This window comes from Lactuca saligna, chromosome 2 (assembly GCF_052625555.1).
Source record: "Lactuca saligna cultivar CGN05327 chromosome 2, ASM5262555v1, whole genome shotgun sequence".
Classification (NCBI taxonomy): Eukaryota; Viridiplantae; Streptophyta; class Magnoliopsida; order Asterales; family Asteraceae; genus Lactuca; species Lactuca saligna.
Genome location: NC_136418.1, coordinates 124,764,156 through 124,784,731, shown reverse-complemented (window position 1 = coordinate 124,784,731; position 20,576 = coordinate 124,764,156).

Below are 20,576 nucleotides of genomic sequence, written 5' to 3'. Positions count from 1 at the left end.
GTTATATGTATTAAAAACAACTTAACAACGATTTGTTATGTATCTAAATAATTTATACGGTTTTTTTTTATGTCAAGTATACTATTAACTATTGTTATTTCAAAAAGCTATATATAACTATTTCTTTTCATCTTCATTTTAACCATATGATTTAGAATTTACGATTAAGATTAAATACGTATTTTAAATAAGATATATATCCGAATAAGTTTTTTTAAATACATATAACCGAAAAACGGTTTTCAGAAAACCGATTGGTCCAGTCAGTTTTCTGAAAACCGTTTTTCAGTTATATTTATTTAAAAAAGATGAAATACGTATTTTAAATAAGACAAAATATGTATTTTAAATAAGATGAAATACGTATTTTAGAACGAGCGATCCAAAAGAATTTATATATATTTTTTATGTCGTGTGTAGTGTTAATTATTATTATTTTAAAGACATAAAAAAATATTATACGAAAACATATTTTTTATACGAAAAAGTATTTTTTAAAGATAAAAAAAAATATTTTATGTTAAATAAATACATAAAAAATACATACAAATTGTTTGTAAAAAACTATTATTTTTATAATACGACTAAAATAAATTTTGCTTTATTTAAAAAAAAAATATATGTAAAAAAATGTTTTTAATAATTTATTTATTATTTATGTATTAACGTTTTCGTTATTATATAAGTTAGTTTTAGAAAATTATAACCAAGTGATCTTCCAGCTCAAATGGTTACGGCCCTTTGTGATATTAAGGGCGTGAAATTTTCTTTTTCCAAACAAACTTCAAAAATGGTCACTGTAATCCCTAACGGTTATAAAAAGGGTCAGTTTTGCAAACCACAAGGAACATTTGCATCAAAAAAAAATTAGCAGGGACTAACTTTGTGACTTCTGGTAAACCATAGGAACTATTTTTGTAATTTTGTCTTGGAAAAATGTCAGTATTAGAGATCTTAAACCAATGTAATGGTTGAGAAATTGGTATCTAGCTCATAGTTGGAAAAAATATCCGTTTTATAGATTTTTTAAAGTATATGAACAGTGGATATAGTAATACCAAAACCAATTTCAACAGTTCCTCCGGAATATAATTTGTATATCTATGAGAAAAAGTATTACCTAGAATAGCACCCATAGATAAACGACGAGGTCTAGAAAGTGTGGGATGAACATTGGGAAAACAAGAGAACACATATTCGCTAATCCTGTCATAATCATTATATAATCACGGTATTCACACAAACCTCCAGTATGTATACACTCTAAACATTCTTCTGTCGCCTTTGGAGCCACTGCCATATAAGACAAAGTTCGTTGTTAAAAAATGTGCACATGTACACAAGTATGCCTGCTAGAAAAAGGAAAAATGACTTAAAAACCCAATGAAGTTTCCAAGCCATTCAAAAAACCTCAATTATGTTTTTTTTGTTCAAAAAAACCGAACGAACTTAACCTTTTGTCTAAAAAGTCCAACAAAGTTCCAAACTGTTCAGAAAACCCCAATTTTGTTTTGTTTAAGTTAGTTGGATTTTTTTAACAGTCAAAACATGATTGGAGTTTTTTAAACGTTTTGGAAACTTGGTCTAACAAGTCATTTTCCTGATACGGTAATAAGTCACATCATCTGTTTCTCTTATTTGACTTTCAGGAAAGTGTAACTTAGTTAGACTTTTTAGATAAAATGTTAAGTTCGTTGAGTTTTTTTGAACAGACAAAACATGATTGAGGTTTTTTGAACGTTTTGAAAACTTCATTGGGCTCATAAGTCATTTTCCCGCTAGCAAAACAAAAAATTTAATTCAAATACGAAAATTACATACCATCGCATCCATCAGATAGATACGGATTTCCTTGAGAAACGTACATAGGAAACATGCATTTCCATGAGGTGGTTGAAGTACCATTACCCGTATCAACTTTAATTTTAATCCCTGAATTACAACACTTTAAAAATTTGACTGGACTCACGCTCTGACAGAATCCACATTAGTGATATGGGGATGTAAGTGCTGTCCCCAGACAACCTTACCTCATCATAGGAATCGTTATCCACCAAGAAGGCAGACCCACAAGCTCCATCCCCACCCTGCCTTTCCAAGCGGATGAGATCCATGCTGTAATCTTAAGATAATATGGAAGTCTTGTTTGGCAACAAGTGATGCCAAGACACGTGTCTTTCTCGCCAACAGTACCCTCGTTGCTACAAGTTGTTGAACAACCGGCGACTGTAATACCATGGTCGATGATGACCGCATTAATTACCACAACCTTCCACAACAAATTGGTTGTGTAATCTTGAAAACAGAAATGGGCTTTCACCAAGTTCAATGCCCAAGATTTGACTGCTAGTACGGATACGATTGTGGCAGTCGGAAATCATTGAGACATTAACTGTTACGGTTTGGTATTCTAAGTTTACTTCTAATACCTGCACGTTGTTGAGTGCAGGTAGATATGGGGTCGACCGGTTGCAATCAACATTGTACCATTCAGACACAGAACAATTTACCCCAATCCCAAAAGGGTAGGGGATTATCACATCACCGCACATAACTTGGCAACCCGGCTTGGTATATTTTGGATCACTTGCTGATGTTGTTTTTAATAACAGGAAGATGAGTTAGTGGTAAGCTTGGAATAGCTTCATTCTCCTGAGATTAAATGGATGCTTTTAATTTGAACGACTGAGAAACGACGATTAATACAAAAACTGTGAGGAGGTATCTATGAATAAATGGTGGCATGCATGGAGCTATCTATATATAATGCATGGTAAATTACATAAATGAATGGTCCATGTGCGTGGTTGTTTGGCATGATTAGTCCTAATTGTAATTCAATTTCTTTTGCATAGTTGGTCCAATTAATTGACTCCATAAAAACACACGTCTACGACCTATAAAAAACAATTTTAATTTTTAATTTTTGTTTTTTGGGTATATAAGAATGTTCATGAGACGAGTATTAGTGATTTTAGTTTCATTACTGCTATAAAACTAAATCTCAAAATCGGTTCCATCCCGTCTGCCGGTACCTGGTATATTAATTTCACGTATATTAGTGTTGGGTAACCGGAACTGGAAACGCCTTGGAACCGACGATTCCCGAATCCGAACCACTTTAAGTGGTTTCGGTTCCAATTCTTATTTTTATAGAACCGCTACTCTTTTGCTCGAGCGTACCTGTAGCTTCAAGGTGTGTATAATCATAAATGATTATATGGCAGAGAGGTATAATCATATATGCTTATATATGCTTATACGTATATGCCTAATCATAAATAATTATACATATATGTCTGTACATAGATTAAGTAATCATATTTGATTATGACAATCTATGACAAAAGAGGTGGTGGTAACAGAGGTAACAATATTTTATTTGTTATCTTTAATAACACCATTTAAAATTGTAGATTTTTAGTAATTTTTTGAACCTTTAAGGGTTTTAAGAAACATGCACATATTTTTTCGTCATGTTATTGAAGCTAATGATATTTTATAATCCTGATTTTTAATACGTAGCGAATTATATATTGATGTTTTCGATAACTTCTTGTAAGTGTATAATAGATATAATTTTATAAGTTTTTAAAAATTTAACAAATTTAATGAACCGGCTATCCGATATTGGAACAGCTAGCCGTCGGTTCCTGATGCCAACATTTTAGGAATTGGCGGTTCCGGTTCCTGATAATTAAGGAGGGTATCCACCTTTACTCATCCCTAATGGTAACGATGTCCATGAGACAATTGACTTGAACACAAAAATGCGATCATCAAGGCCCAAAAGGACAAAATCGATCTAAGTGAAACTCATTTGTTAATTTTTTACTATGTTCAATATCTTGACTAACAGCTAGCATCTTGAGTGATATCCAAGATACTATTATCATATATCTTGATGTTATCTCACATATTTCTTATGTATGAAGAGGAATGTCGCGTGGTTTGTTGAGAGGTGCTTAACCTGTCGTAGGGTTAAGGTCGAGCATCAAAGACCACATGGCAAGCTGCAGCCGTCGGAGGGAGTTGGGACATGTATTTACCCTTGGCAGAGTTTCCCTATAACAACAACCATCATTCGAGCATCGGTATGCCTCCCTTTGAGCTGTTGTATGGGAGGAGGTGTCGGAGTCCCATTTGTTGGGGAGAGGTAGGGCAACGTTTGATGGGTAGTACAAAGATAGTGCTTCAGACGACAGAGCAGATACAACAGGTTAGACAGAGGTTGTTGACTGCTTAGAGTCGCCAGAAGAGTTATGCGGATAGGCGTCGGTCCGAGCTTGAGTTTCAGGTCGGAGATTTTGTGCTCCTAAAGGTATCTCCTTGGAGGGGAGTGATCCGGTTCAGGAAGAGAGGCAAGCTAGGGCCCCAGTATATTGTTCCGTTTGGAGTGATCGCGAGAGTAGGCAGGGTAGCATATCGTTTGGAGCTACCTGCAGAGTTGAGCCAGATTCACGACACCTTCCATGTGTCCGAGCTGAGAAAGTGTGTAGCCGACGAGTCGGAAGTGGTGCCATTGGAGGATATTCAGGTGGATGCGAGCCTGAATTATGCTGAAAGGCCAATCGCGATTGTGGATCGAAGGATCAAGGTTCTGAGGAACAAGGAGGTGCCCCTGGTTCAGGTTCAGTGGCAACTTCGGAGGGGGTCCGAGCTAACTTGGGAGACAGATTCAGAAATGCAGGAGCAACATCCAGAGTTGTTTTCAGTATGAGACTTCGAGGGCGAAGTCTGGTTCTAGTGGGGGAGAATTGTAACATCCCAAGATTCAGGTACAACTATTCAATCCTCCTTCTTTTATCTTGTGTTAAGTTTAGCCCTTTAGAGGAAAAATGTGGCAAATGAGTACGCTGGGCGTACTCGGAAGTACGTCTTAGTTATAGCATAGCATTCGTGCCAAACACTCCTTCAAGAGGAGTGTACGGTCGTACGCCCCCTCATGTCCATACACTCTCCCTATATAAGGGGTACTTAGCCATTTCTCCAATACTTTTTACACTTCCAAGCCTAGATTTCGGAATTCTCTCTCAACTATCATCACATTTCTCACCAGGATCTTCAAAGATGTAAGTGTTTCCCACCTTGAATTGTTGCTACATTGCTTTATCTAGTGGTGAATCCATGTATTCATATCATTAATTTCATCTTTGGCCAGATCTTCATCTTTCACCAAGAACACGAAGAACACATACTATTTCTTGGTGGCTGTAAACCCTCTTCAAGCTTCCAAATCGTGAGTAACTACTTACTATGATTGTCACCTACTAGAAACACTTGTTTTTCACCCAAAAATCGACCATCTTAGCAAGAACATGAAGGGTGTACGGCCGTAAACCCATGTGTAGGGCCGTACACACCTCAAAGGGGACGTAAACCCTTGTTGGTCAAAGTTGGCCTTAAACTCTTCTTAAAGTTAAGCATGGGACCAAGAACACTTCCATGATGCTAGAAAGGACCTTAAAACACCTCAAATGCACACTTGTTCATGAGTGTACGGTCGTACAATCCTTGGCCGTACACCCATGGGTCGTACACCCTTTAGTCGTATACCCTTTTGGTCGTATACATACTGGCCGTACACTCCATGGTGTGGCCGTGAACCACCCGCATTCAATCACTTATGAATTTAACACATAGTTTCAAGTGTTTCCTAGTCCCTAGGGTGGTTTCCTTTCATAATCAGTTGTGATTTACCCTAATCTGATACATATATGTGTTGTTATATGGTAAATATGATCCGTTTCAGTTTGAGACTTCACTTGAAACTTAGCATCCATGTAACGCCCGATTCTCCGGTATTGCTTAAATAAGATATATTGGCTTAAGCTCTACTCGATGAGTTGGTTGACCCACTCGTCGAGTAGCAGCGGGGTGAGATTGCGTGTTAAGTGACCTACTCGACGAGTCCATGTTGAGACTCGACAATTAGGAGCTAGCAGTGCAAACCTTAAATCTCAGGGTTTGCACCTCTATTTAAAGGAGCCTTAGCCTCCTTTGGCCTCTTTGCAGTATTTGAGAGCCCCTTAACACCCTAATCCGTGTGTGTGTGCCTGGGTGTGGTGTTGAAGCTTGGAAAAGAGAATCTTGGAGGAAGAAAGCTAAGAGTGCAAAGGAAATTAAAGAAAGGAAGGAGTGGGAAGTAGGATTTACCTTAGCTAGCATCCTTTGGAGGTATCAAAGTGTCATCCTTCCCTTTTTCCCTTTCGTTGAGTTTCTAGGGTTTCTTTTATGGATTTTCAAGTTGGTATGATGGGCTATGGGCTAGATCTGAAGTTGTAACTTCAGATCTGGACCCTCCTTGGATTCTAGAAGCATAAAGTCACAGTCTTGGTTGTGATTAAGGTCCCTCTTGAGCATGAAGTTCCATTAAGAACTTAAAATAGGCATTTGGAGCCTTTATAGTCAAGCATGCACGTAAAGTTTGCAACTTTACGTGATAAGCATGCCCTGGAAGCTTGGATCTATGAGTTTGAACCGTTGCATGGCTCAAAACAAGTCTGTGTGGAAAAAGGACTAAATGGACTCGGCGAGTCACATGAAGATGGCCATGAACTCGACGAGTTGGATGAACAACTCGGCGAGTCCGATGAAGATCGCCATCAGACTTGACGAGTTAATGAACAACTTGGCGAGTCAGATAAGTTTTCTTTTGGATATATATGAAGGTGTACCCATCGAGTTGCAAGGAAGGAACTTGACAGATGGCCTTAAAGCTTGATCGAAAATCAAAGGAACTTGACGAGTCACACTGATGACTCGGCAAGTTGGAATGTACTTTAGGGAACTCGACAAGTAGCCGAGGGTACTCGGCGAATTAAGGTCAACATGGACTGTTGACCTTGACTGAGGACTTTGGCTTTGAACAGGGGTTGACTAGTGGGTTGTGGAGTACCTTATAAGGATAAGGACTTATGAGTATAACGTACTATGATGATAGGTTGTGGAGCCTATGTCAAGTGATCCGAGAGTTGGAGTTTACCTGTCGTGTCGACATCTGCAAGGTGAGTTATCCTCACTATATCGATAGGGTCTACGGCACCAAGGCCGACCCTTTAGTTGTTATTGTTATGGTATCCTACATGTGGTTATGATATGTTAGATCGGTATCCAGATAGACAGTATGTTGTTATGCTCTTATGATTCATTAGGATTGACATGTTAGTGACCTGGTTAGGTCGGTGTTTTGGTTATGGGAGATTACTATGATCGATGATCTGTGAGATAGTTATATCTGATATTTCTACATGTACGGCTTGATGTGCTTGTTGATCTGATTAGATCGGCGTCCTAATAATTAGGACAGTATTATGTTAGTGACCTGGTTTAGGTCGGTATCCTGGTATATAGGATAATGCTATGTTAGTGACCGGTTAGGTCGGTATCCTGGTTAGGATGTTGCTATGCCTTATGATATGTTAGATCGAATTGTTTGTCTATGGACTGTTATGTGATTACATGTTATATTTTCACATGGTTATTTGCTTGTGGTGGGGTTGAGGCAGTCCTGGTTTGCGTTGAAGGCCAACATACCCTATGAGCGGACCAGGGAGACTGTAGGCCCACGTGGCAGACCAGTCATGTCGAAGGCTCGGGATAGATTCAGATAGATTGTAGGCCCGGTAGGGCGGTCCAATCAGGCCGATGGCCCAGTATGCATGTTCATTGATTGATTATTACTGATATGGCATTAATTTTCAGTGTGGTATTGGTATTTTGGGGGTAGCTCACTAAGACCTCGGGCTTACAGTGTTTAGTTTACTGTTTCAGGTACTTCGGGAGGTCATGGAAAGGCGAAGGCGTGAATGTACCGCTCCTTATCCTTATTTTATGATTTTGGGACACTCTGATGGGAAATGATTTAAAAACATTTGTAAACAATGCTATTTGGTTTTATTTATGATTTAAAAAGTTTAAATTTGGTGTAAATTTATGGTTGTTACAAGTTGGTATCAGAGCCTTGGTTTGAGTGAATTGGAGGAACACTCGTCTGAATCCAGTCTCAAATCAAGGAGATTTTAGGAAATAAGTTTTCAAATGGTTTTCAAAATAAAGGATGGAGGATCCAGAGGGTACGATCAGCCGGAGCCTGTAAGTAAACCCCAAAATACCATGCATTTATTTGATATTCTTATATGTTAGAACAACATGCTAGTGCTAGGCTGGGGATCTTCAGGAATCACATGATAGATTTGCTTGATTGTATGATGCCTATTAGCCTAGGGTTTCTTGTATGTGGAATTGACATCATAACTGTAGATGTTTAGTGTATGCATCGCGGCTGTGCATAATAAAGACCTTATAGCCTGAGAATGTTGATTCGACATTACGCTATTTATCTAATGACTTGTGTATATATATATATATATATATATATATATATATATATATATATATATATATATATATATATATATATACATATATATATATATCAGTATGGTGGTGATGACACGTGTTGCTTCGGGATCCGGATCAGGATCGGGGTCGGGAGACGGAGGGTTGGAGGTGCCGGTAGCACCTGAGCCCGTGGTTCAGATAGGGACTGAGAAGTTGGATGCCAGAATCCGGGAGATCATGCACGACGAGATTGTTGTTGCGTTCCGAGCACAGATGCCAGAGATGTTTAGGTCGAGTAAGACCACGATGGTTGAGTATTTTGATGAGCGATATGCAACTCTAGCAGATGTAGCTGCCGCCACAACCACTTCAGCTGTAACTGCAGCAGGGGTTGGAGGAGGAGTCGGCAGGGCCTTCCAGTACCGGGACTTCGATAATACGAAGCAGGTACACAGGATGAGATTAGGGCTATGAGGTGGTTATCTGATGTGGAGGGCTATTTCTTCACGTGCTCATGTCCTGCTGACCAAAAGGTCAGGTGTTCCTTGAACCTGCTGAGATTTGGGGCAAAGGACTGGTGGAGGCTAATGACTAGGTCGTATACTGATGATCAGCGGGCTGCTGTTACTTGGGAGAAGTTCAGAGATATGTTCTGCACCCACTACATTCCACGCGTTAAGCGGGAGCGGCTTGCGCATGAGTTTTTGACGTTGAGATAGGATGGGGAGTCTGTGATGGAGATTACCCGTATGTTCATAGAGAGGGCTATGTTTTGTCCGAAGTTTGCTTCAGAGCAATCTCAGATGACTCATTATCTGAGTATGCTCAAGACTGATATTCGGCAGTTTGTGTCTAAAAAACAATGTGATACCCTCCTGGATCTTCAGGAAGTTGTGAGGCAGCATGAGTTGGAGTTAGAGTTGCAGCTGAAGGAGCAGCGGCAGGCACCGGTACAGTCTCAGCTGACGCCTAAGCGGTCTAAGACCGCTGATACACGGCCTGGGGGTCAGCAGAGCCGCACTTGTGGAAAGTGTGGCAGGGTTCATTCGGGAGTTTGTATAGCAGGAGGTGGGTGCCACAAATGTGGCAAGGAGGGGCACTATGCCAGGGACTGCCATCACTCCGCCCCTCCCGCATATATGAGGATTTGTTACCATTGTCATCAGGTTGGTCATGTGAAGACCAACTATTCGTAACTCGCCGCTAAGTTGGCTCAGGGCTCCGCACCTGCTATTGGGAGGATTGGAGATAGGAGGCGAGTCAAGGTGGAGCCTCCGAAGGCCCATGGTCGCGCTTTCCAGCTCACGGCCGAGGAGGCCAAGTCAGCACCAGATGTGGTTGTTGGTACGTTTCTATTCTCTGTCTCAATTATTGTATTTGTGTTATGCTTATTGATTGTACCTGTGATTACGTACGTTTTTAGTAAATTATTTGCCCGCTTTGCTAGTATTTGACTCGGGGGTGAGTCGGTCGTTTGTATCTCAGTCCTTCTCTAGAGGGTTCAATGTGTCGATAGATGATCTTAAGTGTCCGTTGCGAGTTTCGATCGCCCACGAGCATGAGGTTTCTACTTCTTCGGTCTACCGGGGATGCGAGTTAGAGATTTTCGGGGTGTCCTTCCTGATAGATTTGATTCCTATCCCCATGGGGGATGTATGTGTGATTGTATAGATGGATTGGCTTAGCCGTTTTGGCGCCATGATCGACTGTGAGGGATAGAGGGTGGTGGTTCGAACCCCAAGTGGGGGAGAACTTGTAGTATATGGTGAGGGCACCAAGTTGGGATCATGGTTTTGTTTGGAAGCCATGGCTCGATAGTATATTCAGCACGGGTGTGCCGATTATTTGGCGTATGTGGTAGATACGCGGGTTAGAGGGCAGCTCTTAGTTTCTGAGGTCCCGGTGGTGAAGGAGTTTGCTGATGTGCTTCCGAAGGAGTTACCCGGAGTGCCTCCTGAGAGGACGGTTGAGTTCAGGATCGACTTAGTGCCAGGTGCGGCCCTTATCGCCAAGGCGACGTACCGAATGGCACCGCCTGAGATGCAGGAGCTATCATCTTAGTTGCAGGAGCTGCTGGGCAAGCAGGTTATTCGTCTGAGTAGTTCACCCTGGGGAGCACCGATCCTTTTCATCAGGAAGAAGGACAGTTCGCACAGGATGTGCATTGACTATAGGAAGCTGAACAAGTTGAAAGGATAGACAACCTTTTGATCAGCTGCAGGGTGCATCTTGGTTTTCCAAGATTGATTTGAGATCAGGATATCACCAGGTTAGGATGAGGGAGGAGGACGTGGAGAAGACCACGTTTCGGACTCGTTATGATCATTAGGAGTTCGTGGTGATGTCGTTTGGGCTCAGCCACGCGCCAACAGTGTTCATGGATCTGATGAACCGAGTCTGCAGACCGATGCTCGATCGCTCGGTCATTGTGTTCATAGATGATATCTTGGTGTAGTCCAAGACTCGAGAGCATCATGGGGAGCATCTTAGGGAGCTGCTAGAGGTTCCGAGGCATGAACGGTTGTATGCCAAGTTCTCAAAATGCGAGTTTTGGTTACGAGAGGTCCAATTCCTCGGACATCTCATTAACCAGGAGGGGATTTTGGTCGATCCGGCCAAGGGGGAGGCGGTAATGCAGTGGGAGACTCCGAAATCTCCCTCATACATCAGGAGATTCTTGGGTTTAGCAGGGTATTACCGGAGATTCATTCGTGATTTCTCCAAGATTGTCGTACCCCTTACTCGTCTAACAAGGAAGGGGTTGGATTTCCGATGGGGCCTTGAGCAGCAGAGGGCATTTGAGACCCTCCGGCAGTGTTTATGCGAGGTGTCGGTGTTGACACTCCTCGAGGGAGTGGAGGATTTTTTGGTATTCTGTGATGCATCCATCACAGGTTTGGGGTCAGTCCTCATGCAGAGATGATGAGTGGTAGCCTACACATCGCTGCAGATGAAGCTGCATGAGATGAGATACCCTACGCACGATCTTGAGCTGGGAGCGGTGGTCTTCGCTCTCAAGATTTGGAGGCACTATCTATAAGGGGTCCATTGTACTATATACACGGATCACAAGAGTTTGAGACACATCATGGATCAGCCGAACCTGAACATGAGGCAGCACAGGTGGCTGGATGTGGTCAAGGACTATGATTGCGAGATCCTTTACCATCTTGGTAAAGCGAATGTGGTTGCGGATGAGAGATTAGGATAGCAGTGGATTCCTTACTGGCGGGTTTGATGAGAGATACTCACATTGAGGGAATGAGGCCAGAGAATTGGAAGCTGGAGAGGATTAAGGGTGAAAGCGCCTGGTTCGCTTAGGATAGCCGCATATTGTTGACCCGTTACCGTCGGGTTTGGGTTCCGATGTCCGGAGGGGTCCGGAAGATGGTGACGGAGGAGGCTCATAAGTCTCGGTTTTCGATTCACCCGCGAGCCACCAAGATGTACCGTGATTTGAGTTCCAGTTATTGGTGTCCTGGAATGAAGCGAGATATCGCTTGATTTGTTGAGAGGTGCTTGACCTGTAGGATGGTCAAGGCCGAGCATCAGAGGCCGCATGGTAAGCTGCAGCCTCTGGAGATTCCCATGTGGAAATGGGAATGGATCGCAGTGGATTTTATCACGAAATTGCCAAAGACGGCAAGGGGGTTTGATGCTATATGGGTCATCGTGGATCGATTGACCAAAAGTGCCCATTTCCTAGCCATACGGGAGAGTTCATCGGCAGATAAGTTGGACGACCTGTACGTCAGAGAGATTGTCTCTCGCCATGGGGTTCCAGTTTCTATTGTTTTCGATCGATATGTCAGGTTTACTTCCCGTTTTTGGTATAATTTCCACGAGGAACTGGGTACGCGACAACATTTTAGCATGGCGTTCCATCTGCAAACTGATGGGCAGAGTGAGCGGAACATTCAGACCCTCAAGGACATGTTGAGGGCGTGCATCATTCATTTCGGTGGGAGTTAGGATTCTCACCTATCGCTTGCAGAATTCGCCTACAACAACAACTATGATTCTAGTATCGGCGCCCCGTCTTTCGAGCTATTGTATGGGCGGAAGTGCAGGACCCCAGTCTACTGGGGTGAGGTTGGGCACGGAGTGATGGGTTGGACATAGGTAGTTCTGCAAACTACCAAAATGATACATCAGATTAGACAGTGGCTGCTGACCGCTCAGAGCTGGCAGAAAAGTTATCCCGACCGACGCCGATCTGAGCTAGAATTTCAGGTGGGTGACATGGTTCTTCTGAAGGTCTCACCCTGGAAGGGTGTGATCCGCTTCAGAAAGAGGGAAAAATTGGGTCCCTGTAGTGACATAAGAACATGGTTTGGCATGTGGAATTAAAACTTGCACAATTGAACATGGTGATTTGGGTGATCAAGAGATGTATTGATTGTATATGGTGTTACAAAAAGGATCTAGATCTAGACTACATAAATAACACACACTTACACACTCACTTTTACATCTCTCAATCACACCTCTACAAGTGAACAAACCCACCTTATATAGAGGTGTTTACATATCTCTCTCTCACTCTCTATCTCTCATGTGTCATAAGGCTAATACTCCACATGCAAGTGGGTTTTACAAAAGTCAAACATTTACAAAGTCAATCATGAATAAATTTGCACCCCAACATTCTCCCCCTCAAAGGAAGGAATGAATGACCCACTTCAAATCTTCCAAAGTCGAGCAACTACGCGGTTCGAGCCTCAAAGGTGACACATGTCGAAACGAACTTCAATCTTCAATTCTTCCATGATTCTTCAATTTGGGCTCTAGGATGTCAGACCATACAAAATGAGCATCAACGAATTATTAACTCCAAATAATCACCCAAAAGTTGCGCATAAAAACACACCCCAAAAATCTTCAATAAAACCAAACCCATTTCGAATACATCACTTCCAAACTTCCAATTGCATCATCTCGTAAGCTTCAAAACTTCAAGATCACTTCGGTCTTCAAATCCGCGTAATATGAAAAATTCAAGTTCGAATTTTCATGTAAAACTTCTCCCCCTTTTTATAATCGAAATTTGATTATAAAACTCCAAAGGAAAAAGAACGTGCTCTATTTGGAATTTTCGTGTCAAAACTCCCCCTTAACATGTGGCATAAACTTTGTGCTTCAATCCGGAAAACCCAAAAAAATTCAATTTTTAGCTTCGTTCACGGATTGCCTTTGACAAAATTTCTCAAAAATGGGTAGAAATTGTCATTTTCAAAATTCTGCAGTGACCCGGTGCGCCCAAAACAGCAATATATGCAACACTCTCCCCCTTTTCCAAAACTGGGTAGAATGCATCAATTTGCACAAACTGCAGGGACTGAACATGAAACTTCTACATTCTTCACAAAAGTAGCAAAATCAACACTTAATGTTGAATTTGTGTAGATATTGTAAAGTCGGTAATATAGCAAGGACCTAAATCGAAAATCTAAACATCTTCAGTTCTTGTTACCAGTTACGAACATGAACAACACAAGTCAAAATACACCTTTTGACTACATATTGAAATTGTGTTTTTCCTAAGCGAAACCCGACTGATCCATCCATTATGAAATCAAAATCATCTAATCGATTATTACACTTGAACCTTAATCGATTTTGACTTTTTCAACTCATCTTTTGACTTTTGGAATTCGTCAGTTCACAAACACAAATCGAAAACTTTTCAGAGTAAGTTCAGATCAAACATACTATTCGAACTATTCTTCATCAACTTGTTCCTGTTCGTTCTCAAACCAAACCCGATAGTATGAAATCCATAACACCTTCGTATCACAATCACCAAAAATCGTAATCCATTTTAACGAAAACCATCTCCTTTTTGTCAATAAACAAAGCCATCGATTCCAAACAATCTTCAAGCATCGATTCCAAATGCATCAAGCAGCATACCTTCAAAATCATAATCTAACACTCAATCTTTGCTTTTTGATACAAGAACCCGAAAATCAAACAGATCCCACACTATCGAAATCAAAATCATTAGACATCGCTACCGGTTTCTTCCAATCGATCATATAACAAAAGCTAACCAGTTCGTTTTTCAGTTCATCGATCCCAAATACAATCGACGTACAAACTGACTTCTTAATTCCAAATCAAACCAGCCATTGACCATTGGAACACAATTTTGACTTTTCAATTCCAAACAAAATTGCTCCAATTGTGACAAAAGTTGTCAAACCGAGAATCGTTCTTCAATAATCATGTTGATCTGGAAGACCCGCTCTGATACCAATTGTAGTGACATAAGAACATGGTTTAACATGCCGAATTAAAGCTTGCACAATTAAACATGGTGATTTGGGTGATCAAGAGATGTATTGATTGTATATGGCGTTACAAAAAGGATCTAGATCTAGACTACTTAAATAAAACACACTTACACACTCAGTTTTACATCTCTCAAGCACACCTCTACAAGTGAACAAACCCACCTTATATAGAGGTGTTTACATGTGTCTCTCTCACTCTCTATCTCTCATGTGTCATAAGGCTAATACTCCACATGCAAGTGGGTTTTACAAAAGTCAAACATTTACAAAGTCAATCATGAATAACTTTGCACCCTAACAGTCCCGTTTCGTTGGGCCGTGCAGGATTGTTGCTAGGGTTGGCAAGGTGGCTTATAGGCTAGAGCTTCCGGAGGAGCTTAGCCGGATCCACAACGCATTTCATGTTTCGCAATTGCAAAAATGCATTATGGACTAAGAGGCAGTGGTATCGTTGGATGACATTCAGGTCGATGAGCGCCTGAACTATGTGGAGAGGCTTGTGCCTATTTTGGAAAGGAAGAAGAAGATTCTGCGGAACAAGGAAATATCTTTAGTAAAGGTACAGTGAGAACATCGGAAGGGATCCGAGTGGACATGCATGGTAGTCGGAGGCGGAAATGAATGAGCATTACCCGACATTGTTTATTCCAGCGGACTTCGAGGACGAAGTCTAGTTCAAGTGGGGGAGATTTGTAACACCCCGATTCTCAGGTATTGCTTAAATAAGATTTATTGGCTTAATCTCTACTCGACAAGTTGGTTGACCCACTCGTCGAGTAGCAGCGGGGTGAGATTGCGTTTTAAGTGACCTACTTGACGAGTCCATGTTGGGACTCGCAAGTAGGAGTTGGCTGTGGAAACCCTAAATATCGAGGTTTGCACCTCTATTTTAAGGAGCCTTAGCCTCCTTTGGCCTCTTTGCAGTCTTTGAGAGCTCCTTCAAACCCTAATCCGTGTGTATGTGTGGTTTGCTAGGAAGGACCTAGGGGAAGCTGCCTATATCCTAGGGATAAGGATATTAAGAGAAAGGAGTAAAAGACTAATTGGGCTTACTCAGAGTACCTACTTGGATAAGGTTTTGAAAAGGTTCAACATGCAGAATTCCAAGAAAGGAGATTTACCGATCCAAAGCAATGCCAAACCGAGTAAGACTCAGAGTCCGAGTACAGAGGCCGAGATAGCAGAGATGAGTCAATTACCGTATGCTTCCGTTGTGGGCTCGATCATGTATGCTATGACTTGTACCCGCCCTGATGTGGCGTTTGCTTTGAGCATGGTCATCAAATATAAGGGGAACCCTGGCAAGGCTCATTGGACTGCGGTAAAGAACATTATCAAGTATGTGTGGAGGACTAAGGATTGGATCCTTACCCTTGGTGGGAGTGATGACTTGATAGTGTTAGGGTATAGCGATGCTAGTTTTCAGACTGATAGGGATAACTTCCGCTCTTAGTCGGGCTAGGTCTTTACCCTAAATGGAGGGGCAATCTCTTGGAAGAGTTCCAAGCAGGAGACATTGGCTGATTCGACTTGTGAATCAGAGTATATAGCAGCGAGTGAAGCAGCAAAGGAGGCGATATGGTTGAAGAACTTCATCGGAGACCTTGGAGTTGTACCAGCTATTAAGGAGCCTATGGAGATTTTCTGTGACAACAATAGTGTGATTGCCTTGGCCAAGGAACCGAGAGATCACGGCAGATCCCGACACATTGACAGAAAATATCACTTCATAAGACACAAGATAGAAGAAGGACTCCTTGTGGCAAAGAGGGTATCGTTAGATGAGAACCCTGCAGATCACCTTACGAAGGGACTTACGAGGGTTAAGTATTTGCAGCATGCGAGGCGCATCGGGCTGAGGGACGATATTAGTTTTACAAATTAGATAGCCTTTTTTGAAACTTGTAAAATGTAATCGACATTTGATGATGAATAAAATTTGTGATTTATTTATGAGTAAAGTGTTGCTATCATTGTCAATTATTTACTATTGTTTCAGTTTTGCATGTTTTCCCTTCCAGAATAATTAATTTATTCAAACCTCCACAATCGGTCATACGTCGGAAGTAGGTATGAATCAAGATGGTCGTAAATTGGGTTTGTAAATGGCTAAAGGTGTTTAGACATAGCAATGGTTGCTACAACATTCATGAGTGCTCATAAGTTATGAGTATTGGAATAAACCCACGCTCACTTGTATCACTTCATGGAATTTATCTCGAGTGATCGTGAGACGATAATATCATATAAGTCTTCAAACCTAGAGATGTGAGTTGTTACCTATGAGTTGGTTGTGCATTGATTGCACGTAAACTCATTAGTAACTTGATGTTATAAAACGTGCCTTTGTGTACAATTCAACAAGTTGTATATGAGTCGAATTTTATATGTTCCTTCTAGAAATAGAAGCGATATCTGGGCCCCTCGATTATTTAGTCTTGACCCATGTACCAGGCCCGGTTAGAACTAAATTGATGTGTTCAGTTAAGTTCTTTGTCAAACAAATCGGAAATCGAGAAACAAGTGCCAGACAATAAGTAAGACATTGTTCCATGTATTTGTCCGGCTGATATCATGAGAACAGAGGACTATATGATCACTTATCTAAAATGATGCTTCATAGTTCAACAGAGTTTTCGAGAGCTACGATTGCCGGTTGGTTCCTGAAGTAATATAGGCGAATACAGTTATTAGACTTATCCAAGTGGGATTCTGTTGGATAAGGTGTCTAAGTCCATAACTTATTTGGTATATACTTGACCCAACCCGGCATGGTCCATTTGGGTTGCACTTCACCCAAACTATTTATGGATAATTTTATGAGAATTGTATACTTACGATTTCTTAACATATTATAAGTTATAATATATTAATATAAAGTCATGTTATTTAATTAGTTTTAATCTTGAATTAATTTAGTGATTAAAAGGGAGACTAATTAAATCAAGGGCTATTATATTTATATGGTGTGGGCTAATACTCATTTGTTAATGGGCTAAGCTTATATGGAAGTCCATGGATGATCCATGGAGCTTTTAACCCATGGATCCTTGGAAAGGAAAAGACATGGGTTATTAGGGTTTCACCCTAACCATGCACACTATATAAACAAGCTTATGTTGCATGAAATAGAACCCTAGTGTGTGTGTAAGGTGTGGACGACTTCTAAGAGTGTGTATACTCTCTCATAAAGTTTTCCAAGTTTGTGGTGATTTGTGATTTCCATTTGAGGCATTCACATTATTGGTGCTTGGTTCTCAAACTCCAAGGAATCAACACTCATCAAAAGGTATGTAATTCATCTAGTTACTTTTATGTTTAAAAGTTCCCCATTCCATGCTTGATAAGTTATAAACCTTGGAAAACAATTTTTGCATGTATTTAGACAAACATAGATCCAAGGTTTATTAGGGTTGCATGTACACTTAGGAAGTTTTATAATGCTCAAAACCCTACAATGACATGGCCTTTCTTGACACGCATTTGCGCGTCGCCTGAGCGTTTTACGACACGCATTGCGCGTCGTAAAAGGATGTTTTTCTAGTAGTGAAAAGATAGATCATACAACAGTTACATATAACAATTGGTCTAATAAACAAAATAACATGATGATTCATCTTTCTTATGCCCACACGCCACTACCTGTAATACAAATAAACTAAGTGGGTCAGGCTTGGGAGCCTAGTGAGCATATAGGACTTTCAACCCACAATAAATAATTATATTTAATTCATCAACCAACAATAACCCGATTACCCATTCCTGTTATCCTCACTTTACGTCCCTAAAACAACATCTATTATAAGGGACCTAATCTAGGAATTTCATCGGGATGGACTTTACTGCAAGGGGTTTCCTCAGCTATAAAAGTCCTAAAGGCAACCATGAGGTGGATAGAGTACACCGGTGCACACATCGTTCACAAACACCTACAGTCTATGAGTCACCTAGCGTTCCACAAGACTGTCTAGAAAGAGTCTGTGGTCATCATCCATACTCCGCTAGATGACTAGATCGACAACAACAACATCGAGGCCTCTCATCTGTTTATCACACATCAACTAACTACCCATGTTCTACCCAACATATTAGTAGATAAAAATATATATTTTTGTACATAGTTTAAAACATGTATAGCATGTTCATTCAATACATATTCCACATAACAGATGAGGCACACACACATATCACATATTTCATAGAGAATAAATCATATCTATGAGTTAGAAGAAAGTGAATATACATTCACACATATAATCAACAAAATATACACATAACACGTATTTCGTACCAAATACTTCATAATTATGTGTTCGAAGAAAGTAACTACACACTCACTTGATCAGAAGATGATCGGACAACACTACTGCTTGTAGATGTAGTATTCTTCGGTAGATCTAGAAGATCTTCACAAAAACCGGGCTCCTTGCGGGCAGAGCTTCGGCTCGGGAATTGCACTTCTCGGGATCTTCGGGGCTTCGGGACTTGCTTCGGGGCTCGGGATTAATACCGAGGCTTTGGGGTATACGTTGCACGCAAAACAAGGTAAAACAGGAGAGAGAGAGAGAGAGAGAGAGAGAGAAGAGACAATGAACAAGAAGGCCAGATGCCCTCACATGCTATTTATAGAGGCTGAAGCCTCGCATTACGCTGGCCATAATGCTCTACGCGGGGCGTACGCTTCAGAAATCATCATTGCATGCGTCATCGGAGCACTCGAGTGTGAGGCGGGTCACGCTTCGGTTTAATGAACTCTACGACTTTTTTTATATTACTAAGGCTAAATATCGCTCTAACGTTAATTCACTTTTTATGTCACTCAGCGTCATGTCGGTTCTGTCGCGAAACTTCGACAGGTCATAATTTCTTCGTTATAACTCAGATTTCGGCATTCTTTATATCACAGGGATCCTTGTTTCGACAACTACAACTTTATGTAAAGATATCTGGCTTATCTCACACTTTAATTTTGTTGCTTATTTTATTCTTAATTCATTAAATTATAATAATTAAGAAAATAAACATATAATTCACATAATACTCAAATATTTCATCATTAATACTTCAAAAAGAGTTACAAAGGTTAACCTAGACTATTACATCAACAATAATGCTTATCTTGGAAACGCGGGCGTTACATAAGGAACATGTAAGAGAGCTCGGATCAGGAGTCCTTAGTATATCCTACATGATTACATATAGTCCCTGAGGCATCCTTCTACTAACAGGTAACTAAAACTAGTGGGTCGACATTGGTTCCTTCGATCCATGGGTACTGTGAGACGAAACTCACCTCGATATGGGCGTAGGTAACCACAGTAGCAATGAAGAACTCTACCAGCTTCAACTCACTTTCAATCACCTACAAGCAGATACTTGAGTCAATACCCGATCACAGGTCATAGTCAATTGTAACAGTGACCACCTCACATGAAATGACGATTTGGGTTTCACATAAAATGATAACTAGGGTTATTGTTCGACACTTAACCCCTTAATGACTTAATCCATTAAATCCAATATTACATTAAGTTAATTGTATGGGCATTATTAAGTATTATTTAAAGTTTAATTAACATCTTTAATGTGAGTCCCGACCAACTCCAAACTATGGTTTCTTGACATTAGGGTTTTCTAAACCCTAATTAGGGTTTGCAACCCCAAACTCGCCGGTCGGACTAAAGTTAGATGTTTAGTTCATTTATTGTCTAATAAGTCGAGCACCACCCATCGCTACCATGGGCCATGGTGGTCGGCGGTGGTCCGAGTGATAAATTTAACATCCAAGCATACATAAAAGTTCCTACATACAAACCCACACTAGCACCAAAAGAATACAAAAGAAACTATCCAATACAACCACCAAAAAGGGTGATAGACGACAGTAAGAGATAGCAGACAACACCTCACGGTGGTGGTGGCCGGTTCCTTTGATTT